Consider the following 7,635-nt stretch of genomic DNA (forward strand, 5'->3'; position numbering starts at 1 on the left):
AATTAAAAAACAAAAAATAACTGAAATTAAAAAAAACAATGGATGGGTTTAATAGCAAATATGATACAGCTGATTAGAGAATTAACACACTGAAAATTAGATCAGAAGATATCCTTCATAAAGAGAAAGGAAGGAAAATATAGAGAGATTATGCAAAATAAAATACAGACAGAAACTATTAATTAAGTATAATTAAAATCCCAAAAGGAAAGGAGAAAAGAAATACAAAAAAGTATTATATGAAGAAATAATACTTGAGAATTATCCAAAACAAATGAGAAATATTAAACCACAGATGTAAGAAATATTATAAACAGTGAGCGAAATAAAGAAAAAGAAAATTACACCCATGAACAGCATAGTAAAATTGCTAAAAATCAAAATGAAGATAAATTCCTAAATGCAGCTACAGAAACAACAAAATACTTTTAAAAAATAACAATAATAGCTGATTTCTCAAGAGAAAAATAAAGAACTTATACTTTCAAATTTCTGGGAAAAAAATTAATTTCCAAGCAAAGATTACTTATCAAGTAAAATGAAAGGAAAAAAAAAGATATTTTCAGTTAGGTAAAAAATCAAGAGCATTTTTAACATTACACCTGAAGGAAATGTTAAGAGAAAAGAATAAACAAAAAAGTGTTAAATATGTGGGTAAATTTGTTTTTTAGCTAAACCTGAATAATGCCTCTGGGTTTTAAAAACTGTAGAGAATTAAAATACATGAAGCTACAGCAAACAGGCTGAACAGGAGAGAGATGGTATTAAAAGGTTTTTAGGTCCTTGCATTTTGCAGGAAGAGTTGAGTCCTAATTTGCATTAGACATTGATAAATAGAGAAAACATGTTTTAATCTGTATGATACCACTAAAGAAATTGTTGATAGAAAATATGTGTCACCTTATTAACTGATGAGATAAAATGCAATAATAAAAATAATCAATCTAAAAATTGGGGTGTTTATCATTTACAGTATAAACAAAATAAATGAGAAAAAAACACATGATCATCTTAAAAAGTTTAGCAGAAAGGATTCAATAGCTTGTAGAATCCATTTATGATGACAAACCAATCAAACTAGAACTAGAAAGGAACTTTTTAATAAAAACAGTTTCGTTGTTTTTACATGCTATTGAGTCAGCTCCAGCTCCTGGAAACCCTATGAATGAGTGACGGCCACAATGTCCTGTCCTCAACAGCACTGCTCAGCTCCTGTATATACACGCCTTTTTTATGAAGAAAATTTGTCTCATGTTTGGCCATCCTCTTTACCTGCTGGCTCCTATTTTCCCCAGCATTTTTTACTTTTCCAAAGGAAAAAGAAAACAGCCTTATTGAGGTTTAATGGATATACAATAAATTGCACATATTGAAAGTATTTGATCTGATGCATTGATATGTACATTTCCCTGTGAAACCATCACCACAGTTAAGATAAACATATTCATCACCTCTCCAAGTCTCTTTGTGCTCCTGCGTAATTCCTTTCTTGCTCCTTCCTACAACCACCCCCGGCCCCAGTAAAACACTATACTGTGGTTGTTAGTTTTGTTTCCATTTTTTAGAATTTCATGTAAATTGAGTCATTTAGTCAGTGCTCTTTTTTATCTGCCTTCTTTCACTTAGCCTGAGATTTATCTATGTTGTTGTATGTATCAATAGTTCATTCCTTTTTATTACTGAGAAGTATTCTATTATATGGGTATACTATAATCCATTTATACATTTATATGTTGATGGACAAAATTCCTTTATCAGCTGTATGATGTCAAATGTTTTATACCAGATTGTGTTTGTCTTTTAATTTTTAACAGTATAACTTTAAAGAACAGAAATTTTTAATTTTAATAAGTTTAATTTATCTTTTTTTCTTTTAGAAATTGTGCATTTGGTGTCATAGCTAATAAATTTTTGCCTAACCCAAGATAACAAAGATTTTCTCTTATGTTTTCTCCTAGAACTTTCATGTTTCAGATTTTACACTTAAGTCTATGATCTATTTTAATTAATTGTTGAATATATTGAAAGGTATGAAGCAAAGTTATATTTTTGCATATGGATATACAGCTGTTTCAGCACCATCAGTTGAAAATACTGTTCTTATTCTAATGAATTGCCTTTACATAAACCTTTGCCAAAAATAAGTTGTCCCTATATGTGGGGGTCTGTTTCTGGATTCAGTATTATTTTTCATTGATCTTTTGTCTCTCTTAATGTCAACAATACACTGTATTTATTACTGTAGCATTATGTAAATCTTGATACAGGTAGTAATAGTCCCCCAAGTTTGTTCTTCATTTCAGAGTCACTTTAGCCACTGCAAGTTCTTTGTATTTTTCTATTAAATTTAGAATCACCCTTTCAATTTCTATGAGAAATCCATTCAAGTGCAAAGTAATATTTAGTGGCCACATCAGATGCTTAATGAAATTTACTGTACATGTGATGGGTAAAAAACAATTTCCTTGATGTAAAAGTGCTGAGCTCACTTACTCTGTGGCTGGCATACATCTACCATATTCGACACAGAATTCAAATGTATATTTCATGAAGTTTACAAATTACTACAGGTTATAATAATAAGTGAACAATACTATGTGTTGGGGACTATGCCAACCTTTAAACACATTTAATTTAATGCTCACAACCAGCAAGGATGGTACTATAATTCTTCTATATTTAAGGATGAAGACATTTAGACTCAGAAAGGTTAGTTAATTTGTCCAAGGTCATACACTCTTAATTTGATTCCAAATCCGATTTATTGACCACTAGGCTACACTGCCTCTGGAGCACTAGAGATCCATTTAGATAATTATATGCATGTCTAATCTGCTCTCTGCCAGTATATAAACCCCAGAGACAGAAATAAGAGTGCCCACAAAATACCTTCAACATAATTATACAGTAGTCAAAATACCTTCAACATAATTATACAGTAGTCCGATAACTTTTTTTAAAAGAGTGAATGAATGAACATATGAATGAATGGTTGAAGAAGAGGAAAATGAAAGTTTGAATTCAGTTGAGGCATAGAGAATTTGGATTTTTTTGGAATTTGGTGATGATTTGTCTGTAAGGCTTTTTGTAAGTTTTGTAATAAATTACAAAAAAGTAAAATATGATCTGCCACGACATAGTCGAAGAAGTTGTCCATGTAGAAATAAAATCTGACAGTACCAGCTGTAATGAAAGAAAAGTCTAGCAAACCCTGCAAACCAGTTATAACCACACGACAGATATTGTTAGAAGCCGCACCTGCACAAGAAAACACAGTGATTTAGGAAATATTTTTTGCAAGTTAAAAATTTGGATTACTTAAGTAATCTCACCATTTTAGAATTGTGGATGCTAAAGAGACCTTAGAAATCATTGGTTCTGCCTCTCAACTTCAATGCAAAGAAATGGAGCCCCCAAGAGCCTGACAGTCCTATCTCAGGTCACACAGTTTGCTGTTAAGAAAAATCTAATATACTCATTCCCAGTCCCTTGCTCGCTCCTCTACAATAGAGTCTCCATGTGTATCCAGTCATAAAGCATCTTATACTTGTTATAAGATGTAGACTAAAAAGGGATTTCTTCAGACAGGATGAACGTCTTCACGGTTCTCTAGAGAGAAGAATGAGAAAGGCCTATTAGAGGAAAGAGGAGCAAATAAGCATGAGTCTAGGAAGCATCAAGAGCAAGCTGAAAACACATTTCCCTCCTGTTAGCCTTCCTGACAGTTTCAATGAAAGCAAAATTTTCATAGTATTTACAAGAGAAACTAAGAAATTCTCTTTAGCCTGGGTTGATTCTAATTTGGAATATACTTCTTTGGCAACCCACTGCCATTTGGCCATATTACTTGACTGTTTTTTATCCAATCCATATTGCCCAACTTGTTTCCTCTATCCCGAAAATACCATGCACAGATAATGTTTACAACTGGGTACCAGTATTAGGTACTTATGTTCATTATCTTAGTGATTATCATTCTTGTCTAGTAGATAAAGTAACAGGAAGCTTAAAGATAAAGTAACAAGAATGTATAAGAAACACATCTAAAGTAACACTGTTAATAAGATTTAGAGACAGAAGTCAAACCCAGGTCCCGGTGATGCCAAAGTCTTTGCTCTTCCCACACAGTGCAAAGGGACTGACCGAGCTGAACCATGCATACCTAGCCAGCACTTACTATTGACCAAACTGCTCAGTAAGTGTTCTGGTTCGCTGGACAGGAAAAGTGTCCCTCCTGCATGTCCAGAATAATCAATGGTTAGAAAATCATTCATTGGTAAAAAGGGATGGGATATAAAAGCATTATGAAAGAGAGTCAGAAAAAAATAATTATTAAAAATAATAAATAACTTGTTCCAGGTATTATTCTACAGACTTTACAAAGTATATTCTTGTTTAATTCTTACAACCCTAGTAAGTGTCCCTCCTACAGATGAAGAATGGGAAGCTTTTACACATAGATGATCTACTCAAAATCACACAGCTAGGAAATGGTGAAAGTCTTATTTCAGAGACCGCTTTCTTAACTGGAAGGGTTAAAAATTACCTGGAATGGAAATAAACAGAGAAACAAACAAACAAACAAAAAGCATCAGGTAACTGGAAATGTAATAGGACAAAGTGAACACCGCATTAAAATTTGCAGCTTTTACTTAAAGAAATTAATTGTTATTAAAGAGAAGCCTCAAAGATCTCTAAAGTACCTTCTGAAGTCCTATAAAGCTAAAGTTAGATTTTTTTTTCTCCTGTGTGAGACTTAATATGTAAGAAATTGCGTTGTTTGTCTCTATACAATACAGTTTGTTTAGCGTGAAATTGAGCAGCACAATTGTGTTTACTATTAATGATTAGAAAACCAATTGTTGTGTGATTCACCGTAAATGATAATGGAACATGAAAAATGTATGACCCTTATTCAGTCTCCAGAGCCAAATCATATTAAGAACAAGAGCAAGATATGAACCATGAGAAGTCTCATTTTCTGACCTGCATAAAGACACTGGGAGCTTTCAACATCCCCTTGAGTTCATGAGTGACCTGAAGCCATTGTTTAAAAAAAGCCACTCTGTAGATTACTGAGTAAATTTAACTAAAAGTATTCACTCTACTCTTCATCTTGGTCTCTCTTCCAAATTCAGCATCTCATCATGAAGAATCTAGAAGTGCCTTCAGAGATATGGGCTCTGAAAAGAGGCAGATCAGATTTGATTTCAGTCCCATCACTTACTAGCTGCTTATTACCTTAGACGAGAAAGTCAGAACTTCTGGTTATGCCCAAGTATCTATTCTCACAGTCTTGTATAATAGGATTTTTAGTTGGGCACATTGCCATCCAGAATACAGACTTTATTCCCTAGACTTCCTTGCAGCTAATTCCCTTAATGTGTCCCATATGACTAATTCTGTCCAGTTTAAGTGAACCCGTCCTATGAGCAATTCCTGAGAACTTTCCTGAAAAGAAGGTTGATATACTCTTTGCCCCTTATAATTCATCCTTTCCTCAATCCTATTGCCTAAACATAGAAACCAACCTGAACAATGAGGCTGAGGTTGCACCCAATGAGTGACAGAATGGGGAACTGGAAGGAGTCTCTGTCTCTGAATACTTGAAGCAGAGCCACTATATGCCATCCAAACCCCCAACAAACAGCTCTGCACATTCACATGATAGAGAAATGAGCTTCCAACTTGACTATTATTTTAAGATTCTCTTGTATTTGCATTCAAACCTAGTCTGAACTAATGCAGACAAGATATATAAAATGAGAATAATGACGTGTACATAGGTAGCTCAGAAGTTTGAGGAATAAATGAAAAAAATGCATGTAAATACAAGGCCTACATAGTAAGTGTTAAATATTTGTCGTTCTTAATGTTATGATAGTATTTCTTGCCTAATGAAGACAATTTTCTTGTCTCAGGCCTTGCTTAGGAATTATGATATTTGAGGTATTTCCTCAGACTAAGACATTATAAGAACAGATACAAATAGGATCATTATGGTCCTCATACCTAAGGCCATTTCCTTATACCAAGAGATCATTTTATATAAGAAAAAAAGATTAGATTCAGCAGAAATATGGCAGAATGAGAGACATCTCTAGATCTCTCCTCTTGAAACAACAATAAGCTGAACATCTAAAACTCAACAAAAACACCGAAACTGCATATCAGCACGTCTGAGCGTGGGATCTGCGCATAAGAGCTACCACAGGTCAGAACCCCAGGTGTCAGGTGGTGGGCTGGGAATAATAAAGAAGCTGACTTTCAAGCAGCAGCCAGAGCTCCCTGTAGGAGGAGGGCGAGGGGTGAAGGTGCAGCAACTTTCCTAAATAGCCCTGCCTAGAAGTACCAGGGCTTGTACGCAGCTAACAGGAGTTGCCAGTCATCAGGGCAGAAAGTGGAGAAGCAGGACAGGACCGCAAAGAAACAACAGCTGATTTTTACCGGCCCAATTGCAAAACCAAGGCTGAGCCGCAACCCCCAACCCCCAACCCAGTGGCCCCCTCCAAGACCGATCACCACGGAGACCCAGGGGAATCTGAGAAAACACTGTGGATACTGAAGCTACCTCTTGCAGCCTCTGAAGCTCCCTGTAGAACAAGGGAGAGGGGAGATGGAGCACAAGTTCCGGTGGCAAGTTCCCCGAACATCTTCGTCTTGGAAGGCTGTGCGCTGTGGCCGGCGGCTGCAGGGCACAGTCATCAGGGCAGAAAGCAGAGAAGTGGCACGGGACCACAGAGGAACAACAGTTGATTTGTGCTGGTGGAGGTTGCAAAACCGAGGCTGAGCGACAGCCCCCAACCCCTGACTCAGAGGGCCCCTCTCCATATTCCCTATGTAACCAATCACCGCAGAGCCCCAGAGAAATCTGAGCAAAGGCTACCTAAACTGCTAGGGATCCAAGAGGCTTAGATGTCACCTACTGGAAATCAAAAGAAAAGCGCCTTCTTTGCAGCAGGCTAAAGAGAGACCTTTATATAATAAATCTTCTTTCTGGAAAAACAACAGAATATACTTCCATTAATGCCCATGCAGAGAAATAGTCCATTAAACACCATGAACAACCAAGATGACAAAGCAACTCGGAAAGAAAGACTAAAATCTCCAGAAAATAAGCTTACAGACATAGAAATATGTGACTTAATTGACAGAGACTTCAAGATGGTACTTTCAAAAAAACTCAATGAGATCCAAAACAAATCATATCAACAATTTCAGGAATTAAAAAAAAACAAAACAAAACTAGATGAGCAGAGCACAGAGATTGAAACCCTTAAGAAGAACACAATAGATATTCTGGAGATGAAGAACACACTGTAAGAGTTGAGAAATGAAATAGCAAGCCTGGGAAATAGAGTCGACCAAATGGAGGAAAGGATCAGTGATATCAAAGACAGAAATCTAGAAATAAATCAGAAGAAGGAAGAGAGAACTGAAGAATGAAAAACAATGAAAGAGAAATTCAAGAACTAGCTGATACCATCAGGAGAGGAAACATAAGAATAATGAGTGTTATCAAAGGCGAGGAAAAGAACAGGGACTAGAAAGCATTTTCAGACAAATAGTGGACGAGAATTTCTCAAATCTAAGGAATGGGCTGGAGCTTGGAATTCAAGAAGTCAACAGAAACCC

This window comes from Pteropus alecto, unplaced genomic scaffold (genome assembly GCF_000325575.1).
Source record: "Pteropus alecto unplaced genomic scaffold, ASM32557v1 scaffold270, whole genome shotgun sequence".
In the NCBI taxonomy this organism is placed as follows: Eukaryota; Metazoa; Chordata; class Mammalia; order Chiroptera; family Pteropodidae; genus Pteropus; species Pteropus alecto.